Source organism: Heloderma suspectum, chromosome 3 (genome assembly GCF_057233095.1).
Source record: "Heloderma suspectum isolate Gila_16-S chromosome 3, 16-S_ref, whole genome shotgun sequence".
NCBI classification, from domain to species: Eukaryota; Metazoa; Chordata; class Lepidosauria; order Squamata; family Helodermatidae; genus Heloderma; species Heloderma suspectum.
In genome coordinates, this window is record NC_139460.1 from 207389022 (window position 1) to 207407293 (window position 18272).

Here is an 18272-nt window from a genome sequence, read left to right on the forward strand (position 1 = left end):
TCCGTGTTGGTTGGAAAAGCAGCTGGCGCAGCTCTTCAGAGAGCCACCCAGTTCCAAATGCCTGGCTCTGAGGGGTCCTTCCTCAGAGCCAGGCATTGTGGAAGTAGGGCTGACCCTGGAGATCACCTGTTTCACGCTGGCTACTTTTCCAGCTGACACAGCTCTTCAGAGGACTCAGCCAGCTGCCACTCGCTCTGAGAGGATCTGCAGAGTGGGCAGCAGCAATGGGGGAAGAGAGAGAGGGAATTGGAGACGCAGTGGTGTTGGAGGAAGTGGAGGGAGGGTAGACAGGTGGGCAGGTGACGGCGGCAGGTCTTCCTGATCAGGGGGTGATAGTATGCAATTTGCCACTCCTTCTGCTCTGCCATCTGAGGCAGGGGATTCACACCACCTCGTGAGAGGGCTGGCCCTACCTATATTGAACTGAATGGAGCTGGATAATGATGATGATGATGGCCAGCATCAGTGTACCAATTGCCCTTTGCTTGAGCAAAAAGGTCTTCCTGCATCCTTGGTTGTTCTTTGATCCTGTCTCCTGGTTTGTCCCTAGTTCCCTCCTTCCTCATTGGCCCTGGCAACTGGCTTGTTCACCTCAGACTGCTGCCCACAGCCTAGAGACTAGAAATTCCTCCTTCCTCAGCTTAAGCATTTTATAAAAGTATACATTTTTTTTAATTGCATTATATCCTGCCTTCCCTCCAAGGTGCTCAAGGCAGTGTCCATCGTCCTTCTCCCCCACCTTTATCCTAACAACCCTGTGAAGTAAGTTAGGCTGAGTGGGAATTTAAACCTAGGCCTCCCCAGTCCTAGTCTAACACTCTAAACCAGGGGTTGGCAATCTGGTGCCCCTCAAATGTTTTGAACTACAATTCCCATCAGCCCCAGTTGCAGGACCGGCATCAAGTGTAGGCATGATTGGGCACCTGCCGAGGGCCCACACCCCAACAGGTGACCACTGACAAGAGCCCCCTACCGTTGCTCCTCCTCTTCACCACTGAAACCTGCTTGTTCTTCTGCCTCTCGCTCTGGCCCAGATAATGGTGGTGGTGAGAAGGAGGAGCAGTAGATGCCACTGCCTACTTGCTCACCAGCTCTCTCTGCCTGTCAAGCACACAAGTGGTAGCAATGATGAGAAAGAGGATGAGGAGCAAGCGCAGCTGGTGACAATGGCGGTGAGAAGGTGGTCGCTCTGAGGGAAGGGGCCCATTGGGGGTGTCTTGCCCAAGGGCCCCAAACCCCTGGAGCCAGCACTAGTGATGGTTATGGTTAGCAGCAGCAGCATTTTAACCGCACACTTCAGCCAGAAAGGTTCCCAGAGCAGCTTACAAATATCAGTAGTAAGACAGTTCCTGCCTTCAGGCTTATAATCTAAAACACTCCGGGAAAAAGGGATGGGAAAGGAAGAGAAGTTAGCCTGTGAATTGCTCCCACAATAGGTACAGTGATAACTTTTCATGGGACCAATTTGTGCTGATGCAAGAGCTTGTGGCACCCTGTCACCAGTCAAAAGTATCACCTTGCCCAGTTTGACAGGTTTGTAAGATGCCAGAAGAGATGGCAGGTTGAAAAGTTTATAGCCAGCAACTCTCCCAAGTATGCTTAGTGACTGCTGCAAAACATCAGACTAGACTTCCAGGGATACATTGCCCATCACCCCAGAAAAGCAGGTTATTCACATATTAAGGACACATACAGAATGCCAGATATGGCTACTCTGCTTTTCTGAGGATGGAGCTACCTATTTCGTGGGACGTGAAGCCATCTCCTAAAATGGCATCCCCATGTTGAGTTCCCCCACTCTACCTCGTAATGTGTAGGAATGCCTGTGCGTGTTGCGTGTTCCCACCCCCACTCTGCAAACAAAGCAGTGGCTGGCAAGGTGGGGAAACGCACAATGTGATGACAACAGGACATGAGGTAAGTGGGCACTGGTGGGAGAAGTCATCACAGATATGTCATTTTTGACCACAGATCACGTCAAGTGTAATGTATCGTTTATTCCTAAGAGCTGTTGCTGTGTTGGGGCTTGGAGTGTAAACTATTCAAATCCCACCATGCCCTCAGCCATAAACACACTAGTTGACCTTCAGCAAGCCATTTTTCTCTCAACCTTAGTCCCTACACTCCCCCCTCACCCCCACACACCAATATAGGGATGATAATAATAATGATGACCTACTCTAGGGGGCTGTTGCAAGGATTACTGAGGTAATGTATGTGAAGTGCTTTAAAGCACTATTAAAATGCTAAACATTCACTCAAATGAATATTCCCTTAACTAGAATCATGTCTGACATACTTTCAAGGCCTCCGTTTCCAAGGTAACTAGTGTTTTAGGACACTGATCACCCTGAATCTCTCACCACTTTTGAAACAGGTTAAACTTCCTTTTCCCCCTATAACATGTGTGTGTGTCTGTGTCCTCATTGAGTCAGTGGGAACCCACTTACTTGGGAGTCAGTCTCGCTGAATTTAGTGAGGCTTACTTCTTTGTAGACATGCATAATAGTGCACTGTTAATAATTCAGTGCACACTGAATTGAACATATCCTGAACCAGCCCAACGCAGTACTTTTGTATGACTAATATTGTGTCCTGTATTCACCAGACACATAACAGAAGCTTGTTGAAGATGGGCTTTCTACAGAAGAAATAAAAAGAGATAACACATAAAATATCTAAAGTTATAAGTTTAAAAATATATATTATTATTTTGCATTTTCTGTTTCTCATCATGGAATCCCTGCAAAATGCACTCTGTGGATTTGCTAAAACACCATAGAAAACATTGCGGTGTGAAGAGGGCAAGGCAGAGGAAACATTTTAGTATTGTTTTGTTCCCTATCCCTCCGGTGCCCATCTCTTGCATGTGTGCATACAAGCACACACAGAGAAACTGAAACACACATGCATTCACACAATCCATTATCTGCCTTGCACAATGATGGTGCTGTTTAGGTAATACAGTGGAATTTCCCTGCTTTGCGCTCCCAACCCCAAGTTTTCCACCTCTGTCCCCAGCTTCCTCCATCTGCCATGCCCTCTTTGTCCTCTCCTCATAAGTATATTAAACTGTTGCGAGGAAGCTGTATTTTCCCCTCTTCAAACTTGTGTGCTTTACAAACTCCACTGAAGGTCTTCTGCCCACTTAAACCTGAAGGACCATCTGTGTCTCTCCATATCTGCCTACTCATATGCTAAGAGCCTCCTCCTCCTTTTCAGGTGCCTCTGCCATCTCAGGTGTGGTGGGTAACTACTGAGGAGGGACCCTTTTTAGTGGTGGCACCCTGATTATGGAATGCTTTTCCCAGAGATGCTCATCTGGCACCTGCCTTTGTTGTCATTTGGCACCAGACTAAGGTCTCAGGGATTTTAACTCAACCTGTTTTATCTCTGCTGGGTTTTTAATGCTGCTTTTTAGATTTTGTGATTGCACTGTGATGTATGCCTGCTTTAAATTGTTTTATTGTATTTCTCTTGTAGATGATGATGATGATTATGGTAAGCTGCCCTGGAAAATTGTTTGGAGGGTGGGATAAAAATCCCCTTAAAAAAAGAAACAAATAAAAGGACTCCACCCATTCTGCTTTGCTGGAATTCCCTCCCAGAACACATCTGTAATGCCACCTCTCTTCCTTCAAAACCCATATCAAAATCCACATTTCTGTGAAGCCAACTGCTTAAACCAGCTTTCCCCAATGGCTGTGCTGGCTGAGGATGATAGGAGTTGTAGTTCAACACATCTGAAGGGCCCCAGGATGGGAAAAGGTGACTTAGTCAGCTTTAGTCAGCTTCATCCCAAACCAAACTGAATCCTAAATATGCATAAATGCATTTGCACACATCCCTCCCTCCCGTGTTGCTCTTGCATCTCCCAGATTGTAAGCCGCTTGGGTTCAGGGACCTGCTTTTTTTGCTCCATTATCTGCCTTGCACACGGATGGTGCTGTTTAGGTAATACTAATAATTTATCTGATGTGTTCAGTGTAGACAGTAAAGATGAGATGCACAGGACATGCACTTTAGCTTGGCAAATAACATAATAAAAGCCCATTTCAGTCAAGGCCAGTGGTTTCTGAATAAGCAAGGGGTTTTGTCGTCTTCTTTTTCCCTCAAGGGAGCGATTGCAATAGTCATTAGTTGCCCTATTCATCATTTAAGTACAGCATCATCCAGAGCTCCCTTGGAAATGAATGTACATGACACAATTACACAACGGAAGGACTGTAGGCTATTCAGTGCAGTTCAAGATAATCAGGCTAGGTATATAATGAAGAAGGAGAGTGAGAGCATCTGTCTCTCCAGAGGATTAAAATAAATACCATCATCTCTGGGGGCTCAGTTGGTTAATGGTTAGAACTCAAGGCTCCTTATATCCCTGGGAAAGTGTCCAAAGAACAGAACATGTGACAGAGCTAGGGTGCAGATGGAAGACAGAAGTTATCATGCTTGCTAGAAAGGTTAAGAACATAAGAAGAGCCCTGCTGGATCAGACCAAAGGCCTATCTAATTCATCCTTCTGTTCCCACAGTGGCCAACCAGATGCCCACGGAAAGCTCACAAGCAGGACATGAGCCCAGTATCCCTCTCCTGTGCATGTTCCTTAGCAGTTGTTATTGGGAGCCATGTTGCATCTGATCTTGGAGGTAGTCTACATCCATCACAACTAGTAGCCATTGATAACCTTATCCTCCACAAGTGTCCTACCCTTTTGCTTGGCAAACTGTGTTCTGGTCAGGGCCAGCATCTGGGGTAGGCCTCATTGGGCATCAGCTGAGGCTCACACCCCTGCAGGAACCCAACTGTCAATGGCCGGAAACTGCTGGCCCTGCTATTCCTCCTCCTTGCTGTTGGCGTCTCTTCACCCACCTGCCTTGAGCATGCAAGCCGTGACAGGAGTGAGAAGTTAGAGCAGCTTCCTACCCTTGTTTTACACTGTTCCTCCAGACAGTTGTGTAGATTGGTCCCAGAGGGAGAGGGTAAGTGAATAGGCAGCAGGGACATAAGCAAAGAGGAAAAGAACCACTCAGGGAGGGGGGCCAATGAGAGCACCCTGCCCAAGGGCCCCCCAAAACCTGGAGCTGGCACTGTTCTGGCGAACCCAGGAGTTCCTCAGAAGCTTATCAGATGTCATTTCTTGTGAAGATCAGTGATAGCAGACAAGCTGCCCTGAAAGACAGCTTCCACATGACTGCCAATCTTCCTTGCAGATATATACTGCTGCAGGGGCGTGTTGGATGTCTTCTAGGTCACGCTGCCAGTTCAAGTGGGGGAAACTGTGAGGACTAACAAGCCTGTGCAGTGCCCCACATAGACTGATTGTGCACCTTAGAGCAGCCTTCAGACCATCTAGCGGGCACTAGGCTGGGGAAGGCTGCCCCAGAATGCCTTGCAATGCTTGGGGTTCCTCAGCAGACAAGTCAACATGAAAATCAGTTCCCTGAAGATAGAAGGTTTGCATAACCTGCTCCCATTCTAAGAATAGTCAAATAAGCGGGCAGAAATTCCAAATCAAGCTCCTTTTACCATCAGTGGCTTAATTTGACATGCTCATAAGAGTCCAGTAGAAGGGGAAATAATTTCTCCACAGTTCCAGCTATTTATAAGTTAAATGGTGCATTTTAAATCTGTTTAAAATAGCCAGCCGTGCTAACTGGCTTGTAGTGAAAAGTACAGTTACATAAATCCATTCATGGGTCAATTCACATATGCTGTAAACTACTTGCTGTCCCATCACCAAAGGACTTGCACAGTTGAATGTGTGAGACACTGCCACTGCAAAAAGCATTGCATTGGAGGTTACATGATCTGCAGTGTTTGATCTATGATGGCCAATTCGTACATGCAAGTTAGCACTTGACAGTACCATTCCCAAGCAATGAACACACATGTGTGAGTGTACTATGCCTTGCAACAGTGATGGTACCCTCCTGTGTATGTTTTTGTTGTTTATTCATTCAGTTGCTTCCGACTCTTCGTGACTTCATGGACCAGCCCACGCCAGAGCATCCTGTCAGCCGTCGCCACCCCCAGCTCCCCCAAGGTCAAGTCCGTCACCTCCAGAATATCATCCATCCATCTTGCCCTTGGTCGGCCCCTCTTCCTTTTGCCTTCCACTTTCCCTAGCATCAGCATCTTCTCCAGGGTATCCTGTCTTCTCATTCTGTGGCCAAAGTACTTCAGTTTTGCCTTTAATATCATTCCCTCAAGTGAGCAGTCTGGCTTTATTTCCTGGAGTATGGACTGGTTTGATCTTCTTGCAGTCCAAGGCACTCTCAGAATTTTCCTTCAACACCACAGTTCAAAAGCATCTGTCTTCCTTTGCTCTGCCTTCCTTACGGTCCAGCTCTCGCAACCATAGGTTACTATGGGGAATACCATTGCATTAACTATGCGGACCTTTGTTGTCAGTGTGATGTCTCTGCTCTTCACTATTTTATCAAGATTTGTCATTGCTGTCGTCCCAAGAAGTAAACGTCTTCTGATTTCCTGGCTGCAGTCAGCGTCTGCAGTAATCTTTGCGCCTAGAAAGACAAAGTCTGTCACTGCCTCCACGTTTTCCCCCTCTATTTGCCAGTTATCAATCAAGCTGGTTGCCATAATCTTGGGGTTTTTTAGGTTAAACTGCAACCCAGCTTTTGCACTTTCTTCTTTCACCTTCGTCATAAGGTTCCTCAGCTCCTCCTCGCTTTCAGCCATCAAAGTGGTATCATCTGCATATCTGAGATTATTAATGTTTCTTCCAGCGATTTTAACTCCAGCCTTGGATTTATCAAGCCCCACACGTCGCACGAATAGGTAGGGTGAAAGTATACAACCCCGCCGTACTCCTTTCCCAATGTTAAACCAGTCCGTTGTTCCGTGGTCTGTTCTGACCGTTGCTACTTGGTGGTTATACAGATTCCTCAGGAGGCAGACAAGATGATTTGGTATCCCCATACCACCAAGAACTTGCCACAATTTGTTATGATCCACACAGTCAAAGGCTTTAGAATAGCCAATAAAACAGAAATAGATGTTTTTCTGAAACTCCCTGGCTTTCTCCATTATCCAGCGGATATTGGCAATTTGGTCTCTAGTTCCTCTGCCTTTTCTAAACCCAGCTTGTACATGTGGCAATTCTCGTTTCATGTATTGCTGGAGTCTACCTTGCAAGATCTTGAGCATTACCTTACTGGCATGTGAAATAAGTGCCACTGTTCGATAGTTTGAACGTTCTTTAGTGTTTCCCTTTTTTGGTATAGGGATGTAAGTTGATTTTTTCCAATCTGATGGCCATTCTTGTGTTTTCCAAATTTGCTGGCATATGGCATGCATCACCTTGACAGCATCATCTTGCAAGATTTTAAACAGTTCAGCTGGGATACCGTCATCTCCTGCTGCCTTGTTATTAGCAATGCTTCTTAAGGCCCATTCAACCTCACTCTTCAGGATGTCTGGCTCTAACTCACTGACCACACCGTCAAATCCATCCCCGATATTATTATCCTTCCTATACAGATCTTCCGTATACTCTTGCCACCTTTTTTTGCTCTCTTCTGCTTCTGTTAGGTCCTTGCCATCTTTGTTTTTGATCATACCCATTTTTGCCTGGAATTTACCTCTGATGTTTCTAATTTTCTGGAAGAGGTCTCTTGTCCTTCCTATTCTATTATCTTCTTCCACTTCCGCTCATTGCTTGTTTAAAAATAATTCCTTCTCTCTTCTGGCTAACCTCTGGAATTTTGCATTTAATTGGGCATATCTCCCCCTTTCACTGTTGCCTTTTGCTTTCCTTCTTTCTTGGGCTACTTCCAGTGTCTCAGCAGACAGCCATCTTGCCTTCTTGGTTTTCTCTTTTTTGGGACGTTTTTTGTTGCCACCTCCTGAACAATGTTGCGAACTTCTGTCCATAGTTCTTCCAGGACCCTATCTACTAAATCTAGTCCCTTAAATCTATTCTTCACCTCCACTGCATATTCATGAGGAATATTAGTGAGCTCATATCTAACTGATCTGTGGGTCTTCCCTATTCTCTTTAGTCTGATTCTAACTTGTGCAATAAGAAGTTCGTGATCTGAACTACAGTCAGCTCCAGGTCTTGTTTTTACCGACTGTATAGATGTCCGCTACCTTTGGCTACAAAGGATGTAGTCAATCTGATTTCGGTGTCGACCATCTGGTGAAGTCCATGTATAAAGTCGTCTTTTAGGTTGTTGGGAAGCGAGTGTTTGTTATGCAGAGTGAGTTGTCTTGGCAAAATTCTATCAGCCTATGTTCCGCTTCATTTTGTTCTCCCAGACTAGGGATGGCCATGAATTTCTCCATGAATCTCGGGGAGGCCGAATGCCAACGCATTCGGCCCCCCAAAATTGTTGGTGAAATTCTCCGCCCCGCCCCCCCCCCCCAGGATGGGACTTACCTCCCTCGAATGTCCCTCTCGGTGGCGGGTCCCGGCGGCGTTTCAGCCATTACAAAGTGAATGGGAAAAAAAACCACACACGCGCATGATAGGCTACATAATGATTAACGTAGCCTATCACGGCTAGATTTCCAAAGTCAGCCGTGATAGGCTACGTTAATCGTTACGTAGCCTATCACGGGTGACTTCGGGAAAAAGTCACCCGTGACTTTTACCCATTTGCGTATGCGCTTTTTTTTTTTTTTTCAAAGTCACCCGTGATAGGCTATGTAATGATTAACATAGCCTATCACGGCTGACTTTGGAAATCTAGCCGTGATAGGCTACGTTAATTGTTACGTAGCCTATCACGTGTGTGTTTTTTTTTTCATTCACTTTTTTATTTTGTGGCTGGGGAGACGAGGCGCTTCTCCCCGGCCTGAATTTCAGCCGGGCGAGGCGGGGCGCCTCCCCCCCGGCCTGAATTTCGGCCGGGCGAGGCGGAGCGGGGTGCCTCCCCCCCTGGCCTGAACTTCGGGGGAGAACCGAAGCACCTCCCCCCCACCGCGAAGCAAGCTGCGGGACCAGGTAAGTGACTTTCGTACATCACTATCCCAGACCATGCTTGCCTGTAATTCCAGGTGTCGTTTGACTACCCAACTTAGCATTCCAGTCTCCTGTAATGAAAATAACATCTTTTTTTGGCGTACTATCCAGTAGGTGCTGCAGATCCTCATAGAACTGATCTACTTCTGCTTCTTCAGCATCTGTGGTTGGGGCGTATATTTGGATCACTGTGATGTTAAATGGCTTACCCTGAATTTGAATTGAGATCATTCTATCATTTTTTGGATTGTATCCAAGCACTGCTTTAGCCACTTTATTGTTAATTATGAAGACTACTCCATTTCTTCTGTGGTCCTCTTGTCTACAGTAGTAGATCTGGTGGTCATCTGATGTGAAATGGCCCATTCCAGTCCATTTCAGTTCACTGGCACCCAAAATGTCTATATTTAACCTTGACATCTCCCCAATAACCACATCCAATTTGCTCTGGCTCATAGATCTTACATTCCAGGTTCCTATGGTGTGTTGATCTTTAGAACATTGGCTTTGTCATTCACCACCAGCACCGTCAGCTGCTAGCCGTCCTTTCGGCTTTGAGCTAGCTGCGTCATCACATCTGGGGCTAGTTGAACTTATCCTCTGTTCCTCCCCAGTAGCATTTTGACCATCTTTCAACCTGGGAGTCCCATCTTCTCATGGTATACTGACATATCTCTGGTTGTACTGATCCATTTAGTTTTCATGGCAAGGATACTGGGGTGGGTTGCCATGACCTTCCAGTCTTGGGTGTCCCTTCACAGTTTAGCTCATGGAGTCACTGAGGTGCTCAAACTCCAGCACCATGACAAGGTAACAATCTCCTTTGCTGGAGTGTATGTTTACCTAGTTGTAAATCCCATTGACTCCACTGGGGCTTAATCCCAGGTAAGTGAGTATAGGATTGCTGGATCAGAGCAGTGAGGGATGGAAAATTCCTAAGTGCTTGACCCCTCATCCCAACACAAGCTGGGATCCTCAGTTTATCAGTACATTTTCATTAAGGTTAAAGGCAAATTTAATGTGACCTTTGCTTTGCTAAAAGTTTGGAACCCAGGTTTGGGTTTCATAGCCCAGTTCTCCTGTCAGGAAGAAGTTGTATGCATTTAAGTTTGCCAAACCCAGTGGTGAAAGGGAGCAGATATGATCAAGAACAAGGATACCGGCATAAGGTTTCACATTGGTATGAAAGCAGTGCCATAAACAATAAGCTTTGAAAGCCTTTCTTTAAATCTTTCGGTCTGTTCTCAGAAAATGGAAACACAGGCAGTGCATAAGGTTTTTAAAGGGAGGTGTCATGGCTTACGATTGTGTGGGAAGTGAACCCTACCACCTAGTGTCATGCCCCCACTGGAGAAATCCTCCTCAGAGGAAGAGCTGGCACTCCCAGAAACCGAGGGCACCCGAGAGCAGTCACTGCCACCAGACCAGGAGGAGCCTGGGCCCTCAGGGGAGATGGCTGCAGGTCCGTCCCTGTCAGGGGGAGGGGACTCTGCCTCTGGAGCAGAGACTGAGCAACCTCCTGGCCCCCAGGAGGGTCATTGCCTCAAGTGACAGACTGGCCAGCAGGGCTCCCGCGAGAAGGAGTGTTCGCTTGCAAAGGAGGACTCTTCAGGAGAAAGTGACTCCTCATGGGTAGGGCTCTGATCATAGAGTTCTAATGTACTGCAGCGGGCTCTGTGGGGCTCACCAGGCTCTGGTGTTAAAAGTCTTCAGTGGCTGCCTAGCCAGTGCTAGACAACACAATTGTATCAGCTGCAGTGCCTTGTACTCCAGACCTTGTCTTGTGATTGGCCCTCTGTGCTACTGACCCTTGGACTCCTTTTTGACTCACCTTCTGGACTGTGTAATGTATCTGACTGCCTAAGTGTGTTTTGACCTTGCCTGCTACCTTGACTCCTCCTGCCTTAGTCTGAAACCATTGGACTGAAGCCTGGGTTCTAGAACCTTTGCCTACTCCATTACTTTGCTTCTTGGTTACCCCCTTTACTTAGAATTTCCTGCAGCCAATGCAGGACACCTAGCCTGTAGCTCATTGGGAGAGCCTGTGCTTTGTGGGCACCCGAAGGCCCCAGGCTCAATCCCTGCCATCTTCAGTTAAAAGGGTCAGGGAGCAGGTAATGGGAAAGGCCCTCCTGCCTGTGATTTATTTATGTGTTTGTTTTTTTCTGTACCACTCAACAGCTGAAGCTTTCTGGGCAGTTCACAAACATTAAAGCCACAAGGTGCAGCATAAAACATTATTATTATTATTATTATCATCATCACCATCATCATCATATTTATACCCCACCTTTTTCCCAGTACTGGGACACAAGGCGGCTTACAAACATTAAAACATATACAATTAAAACATATGAAAATATACAGAAGTTAAAATATAATTAAACAACAATACAATTAAAATTATATTAAAAACATTAAAACAGCATTTTAAAGCAGCATTTTAGCAGCTTACTCCCAGGTTCCAACTATGTCCCAAAGGCCTGCTGGAATAAGAATGCTTTCGCATGCCTCCGGAAACACACCAAGGAGGGAGCCATCCTAGCCTCGTGGGCAGCCACTGAGAAGGCCCTTTCCCAGGTTCCCACCAAACATGCCCGTGACAGTGGTGGGACTAAGAGAAGGGCCTCCCCAGAGGATCTCAGGACATGGGCAGGTTCATAAGGGAGGATATGGTCTTTCAGATAACCTGGACCGGAGCCGTATAAAATATGAAAGCTTAGAACCATAATATAACAGTACAACCAGAATAAAACCTAGCAGCAATGCAGAGATTTAAAATACAAATTTAAAACACCCGAGCGAAAAGATTAGGAAGCTAAAATGCTAAAATCCTAGGGTAATAAAAAGGTCTTCACCTGGCAGCAGAAGAAGTACAACGTAGGTGCCAGGCAAACCTCTCCTGGAGAAGGACCCCTGGGGATGATCTTAGGGTCTGGGCAGGCACATATGGGAGGAGGCAATCCTTCACAGAACCTGGCCCCAAGCTGTTTAGAAATCCATCATGGAGAGCTGTTGCCATTCAACATAGACCATACTGGCATAGATGGCCCAATTGTCTGACTCAAGTAAAGGCAACTTCCTAGTCTGTGCAGAAGCCCTGCTCATTAGTTCCAAAGGATGGGAACAAGTTGCAGTTGCTCAGAGGCACTTTTCTTTTTGAGATCATGTTTCATATCTATTTCTTTTAAATGTCCAGGGGGTGGGGATGGGGGTAGTGCTAACAGGATGTAGTTGGTGGGGACTGTGAGTCCAAGAGTAGCTAGCGACAAGTGATTTCCTCCCCCTGCTTACACCATTGACTACATTTACAGAAGTAGGCCATGAACCAAGAAGAGTTTTATATCGCTATCAGTGGGACTATTCAGACAACACACTAACCCACGCTCAGGGGCTGAGTGTGGGTTGTTTGTGGAACTGCAGGTTAATGTGTTGTCCGAATGTCCACAGGGTGGCTTGTTAACCATGCAGTGTGGCTTATTTTCTCAAACAAGTCACCTTGAGAACCCATGGTTCAACAACACACTAACCCACGGTTCAACAAACAACCCATGGTTCAGCAAACAACCTACACTCAACCACTGAGTTAGGTTAGCGTGTTGTCTGAACAGTCTCTATAACATCTTAGCACTCTTCCTTTGTTGCAATGTAGAACTTATGTGTGTTGACTCTGCCTGTATGATCAAGGACCTAGAAAAAGATACGGAGCCTACACACATATAGTTTCCATGCGTGTAGCCTCTTTCAGGTGTTATGCTGCACACATATAGGTTGGGTGTGAGTACAGTGGGTGTGATCCTGCTGCCTCCCTATTTGGTGCCATGATGTATTTGTCTGATGTCTAAATGATCTGGCTTAGTGACATTTCACACATTACCGTAGTTGGGAATACACCTAAGATATTTAAAATCTACCTGCTAAAACACTTCACATGTGTGGACCAACATATGAGATAAACATGACAAGAGCACATGAAATGCTTACATGGGTAAAGCATTAACATCATGTTTTAATTGGGCCTTAGTGTAGCCCTGTCAAACATCAAAGGCAGTTGATTTGGAGCTGCATTTTAATATTCTTTTTTTTATTCCTATAGTATGCGTTAGCAGTATACTATCTGAACATTAGGCAATAAACAATAATCTGCTGCATTAAGGGCGGTGGCAGAGTCAAATATAGGTAGATCCGAGCCATAAGCTCAATCCACTGAGACATTCTCCTGTAAAAGTCCCAGTGAAATAAATGAGATCTCTGAAAGGGCATGAATGTACTCTAGCATAGCTCACATTTATTTCAGTGAAACTTGCTCATGCGGACTTTTGGGTGAATGGCGCATTTTGTGCCTCATGTTATTTTGTGCATATATACTGCCATTTGGCTTGTCCATCTCAGGCACCAAAATGTCTTGGGCTAGCCCTGAAGGCTTCTCACCCAACACACAATTCATCATTCCTTGTCTATATACTTCCTTTCCCTTCTCTCTCTCTCTCTCTCTCTGTCTCTCTCTCTCTCCCCCCAGCCCCTCTCTTTCCATCGTGGGTTGGTAAGCAAAATCCATTGAACACCTGTGACCCCTCTCTGCCAGTTCTCTTGTATCTTCTTTTTGAGGATGTTAGTCCACCAACAATATTTGGAATCATTCTTTTGGTTCCTCTTGTTTTCCTTTCATTGGCCACATAGAAGGCCATGCGTGCACCCTTATTGCTAATGCAGTGAATTTGCTCTGAGCAAATGAGGTTAGTCACATATTTAATATGTACAGGAAGTTTGGTTCCAATGAAATGTCCTTTCATACAGGGAAAAAATATCTTCAGGGTTTGTAGCTCACAAGCCTAGGAAACTAAGACTTGGGTTATCTGGAGCTTTCTTTACTCAAATGGGGATGATGCACCAAGAAGCTCACACAGCAGCCTCTTAACCAGCCTTGCCGCATGTGCAAAGGTTGACTGGCGCTGCAGCTGTCAAAAGCAACAGGTACCCACAGGAAGCTCTGTTCCAGTCCTCTCGATAGTGTCGCCCACCACTAATCACTCACCCTTTGGTTGCACCTGGCTTCTTCTAACAGCGGTAAGGAACAAGGAAGCTGCAGGGAAAGGAAGTCAGGATAACTTCCTTGTTCCTTACTGCCGTCCAACGAAACCAGGTGCTACTGAAGGTGTGAGTGAGCAAGTAAGGTGAGGGATTGGTAGGGACTGTCAGAGCTAACTGTCAAAGTGGAACGTGGCATGGCAGCATTCTTCCCATTCAAATCCTATATGGACAACGGCAGCCTCAGTCATGACTAATTTAAGTCCCATTGATTTCAGTGGGACTACCCTAAGTATAACTACATCTGGATCCTACCCCACAAGGATTTTTTAGTACACATTTTTGCTTCACAGAGATGTATGCTCACCTTTAGGGCAATTGATCCCTCTAACTGCCTTTCGTCTTGCCGTCAAAATAATATCCAGAGGTGATGCTGAAAGCTGAGATAACCACTGGTCTAAATGAACCTCTGAAGTGTGAACTACTTCACACGTCCATATGCATGCCTTGGTTTCTCATCGTGTGATTACTCACCCTTGGGCTTACAGCTGCAAATTGGCTCCGTTGAGAAGCATTGAGTTTGAGCTGATCTGGAAGTTCTATCTGTGGTGTTACAGCTGTGATGGTTCATTCTAGAGATGGGCGGATCACTTATCCCGTTCTGGATGGGGGGGTCTGCGGGGGGGGAGGCAATCTGTTCCTCCCCCTCGGAATTCGTCCAGGCCGGCTCTGCTCCGCCTTGATCCTGCGGAGCTGGCCGCCAGCTCCACTTCGCTGGCGAATGTCAATACAGCCGGCAGCCATTGCCATGCTGTATCACTGTAAGTCAGGCTCCGGATACAAATGGCGTAGTGGGCGCCATTTGCGGCCATAAAACTGGTAGATTAGCCTAAATGCAGCCATTTATGGCTGCATTTAGGCTAATCTACCAGCTTTACGGCCGCAAATGGCGTCCACTACACCATTTGCATCCTTGTTTTTAGACGTGATAGGCTACGCAAATATTTGCATAGCCTTTCGTGTGAGCAGGGACGCAAATGGCATAGTGGACACCATCTGCTGCCGTAAAGCCGGTAGATTAGCCTAAATGCAGCCGTAAATGGCTGCGTTTAGGCTAATCTACCAGCTTTATGGCCGCAAATAGCGCCCACTACACCATTTGCGTCTGGAGCCTGACTTAACAGCGATACGGCACAGCAACGGCTGCCGGACGTATCGACATTTGCCAGGGACGTGGCCGGCTCCTCAGGATCAAGGCAGCAACAGATCCGACCCGGAAGGATTCTGCGCGGAGGTGGAGGTGAGTGCTCTGGCCATGGGCCCCAATGGGGCCAGATTCTTGGAATCTGGCCTCATTGGGGTCCGTGGCAGATTTCTCCCCCTTCCCTACTTCATTCATACATTCCACTTCATGCTGCAGTCAAGCTGTAAAGATGCATGGGTAGACCAGGCCGAGGAAATGTTAAGTTCATGCTCAGGGCCAGTTTGAGATTTCCAGTGGGGTATTTCAGTGCTTGAGATGAAGACAGGATACATTTGTGGAAGTACTTTTAAAACAGATGTCTCAGAATGCACCAACTTTGTTTTAAATTCACTTCTACCAGAAGGTCTGTCTCCCTTCATCCTTGATGTCCTTGAGCTCCTAGGAACATAGGAAGCTGCCTTATACCGAGTCAGACCATGAGTCCTTCTAGCCCAGTACTGTTGACACTGACTGGCAGCAGCTCTCTGGGGTTTCAGGCAGGAGTTTTACCTACCTGGAGATGCCAGGGATTAGAAGTCAGTGTCTTTCTCTTGGAAGTCAGTGTCCTTTTTTTAAGAGCAAAGTTGAATTCCCAGAGATAGACATATCTGAGCAAGAAGTCCTATCGCTCAATGGCAGAGTTCCTACATCATGTGAGTGTGGTCTAGTGTGTGTGTGTGTGTGTGGGATGGCCCCACCTACTTTAACCCTGCCTACTTTGGTTGGGGGGAATGCCCACATCTGGAACATGACCCCCAGATGTTTCCCCAAAATGGAATGTGGCCATCAAGCAAAAAAAAAAAAAAAGGGTTCTCTACTCCCCCCATGCACTTCGACCACCCCAGTTGCATGCTTCTAAATCTGGATCCAACTCACAGTGCCTAGGTTTTAGATTTTAATTTCATTCATTAATTTGGAATTCTCAACACCTTTGCTCTCTCTTATTAAAATTAAGCATTCTTCCCATTTAGAGAAAACACACACACTTATCTTATTATTTAATTAAAACTGATTTTAAATCTTGGGTACCCAGACTTGTGTTCACTGCTGCCACACAGAATGGCATTCTGAAAATGATATTTACTGCTTCAGGCTGTCTGCATCGAAGCCTTCCCCATTCCCCTCCCTCTGAACCATCATATTTTGTTACTAAAAACAGTTTGAGGTAAATTATTTGACATGAGATAAATATGAAATAGGCTGCACTGCTTATTTCCTGTGCATTATTTGGAAAACGGAATGACCTTTCAAAGCCGCTAACAGGCAGGCTTCCTTTCTGTGTGTTATGAATAAAAACGTCATGTTGCCTCTTGTTGCTGTTTCCATAAAATGGATTTTTTTAAAGTCTGTGGTTATTGGTGTGTGTATTTTTTAATAAAAGCAACTATTTTTCAGTAAGGGAAGTTAATATTTATGTTCAGGATTCTCTAAGGACATGCAGGCAGATAACTTATTGCAGCCTTACCTGACCTAGTTCCCTTGAGGTGTGTCGGACTACAACACCCAGCCACCCCAGCCATTCATGCTGGCTGGGGATGCTGGGAGTTGTAGTCCATCACACCTGGAGGGAACTAGGTTGGGGAAGGCTGGCTTCATGAATACAGCAACAAGCACTTTGGTTTGAAATGACAGTTCAGCTCTTGACGTTGAAGGTAAAAGACACTCTGTGTCGTTCGTCGTGCTGCTTCTTCCTCAAGTGTGCACAAGATTATCAAACACAATAGGTCATAATTTTACATAGCGAGCAAACTGTGCCCTGAGCCAGTATACAAATCATATCTGATTGAATATCCTTGTTGCCAAACTGCCGTTTAATCACATTTCTTTTCAGGTTACATGAATAAAAAAATGTTGGTTTTTAATTAAATGAATATACAGGGATGGCATCTGAGATGATAATGCCGTTTCCTCTATTACCCTCAGTGGTACTAATAAGACATGACAGAGCATTATTTGATACCACTCAAAATCCCACTTGAATTATTTGTTTCCTCCTGCTCAGTCTCCAGAGGAATTTGGGGGTTTGATTTTTATGAGCTGCATCTGTGACATCACTTGTTTTGTCCTCTTGTTTTGTCGCTCAGGTCTAAAATCATCATCATCATCATAGCTAAAGCACTGGAGTCAGACTTAGCCATACTTAGAGTAGACCCATTGAAATCAATGGCACTAAGTTAATCATGACCAACTTAAATCCCATTGATTTCCATGGGTCTGCTCTAAGTATGACTAAGTCTGAGTCCAACGCAGAGTGCATACTTTGGTTAATAGGTGGTCAGGTACAAGAAACCACATGCATTCCTTATGCTTTTAGAAGATAAAAGCAGTCTTTATCCAGGATGGAGCTCTTAGATCAGAAATACTTTAAATAAATAATGTGTGTATGATTTCAGTGGGACTTAAACATGACTAACTTTCTCTGCATTGGGGCCAATCTGTAAACATGTATGGTTATTGAAATAAATGGGTTTAATAACACAAGCCTACCCATTACTCAGAAGTCCCATTGAGTTCAGTAGAGCTAACTCCCAGGTAAGTTAGTCTAGGATTGCAGTCTACTCAGAGTATCTAACTCTGTATTGGATTGTGGCCATAATCAACAATTCCGGTCAGCAACTAGTTTTTCCTAGAGAGCCACCTCAAAAAGGAAGTGAGGCACCATGGTGGGTGGGCATTTTGATCCTCACCCCTAGAGTGGCCTGCTAGGAAGTTCTGTTACTGCAGAACCTTTTTCTCCACATCTTTTCCCCCCTCTGTATTTTGGCACCTGGGAGGCCTGGCAGTACCCTTCTAGAGGCCTCTAGGCCAAATCTGCATATAGAGGAAATGCAACAAATAAAATAGACCAACACCTTTGCTGCCCACAGCTTTGGATAATATCTATTGTTATCTTGAAGGAAATATTCCAATGTCTCCTGCTGTTTGAAGCATTGGTGCAGCAACGTGTCTAGGTAGCAAGTGAAGAATATCAATACTCGAGTCAAATACATCAGCGGACAGTTGGAAAAAGGAAAA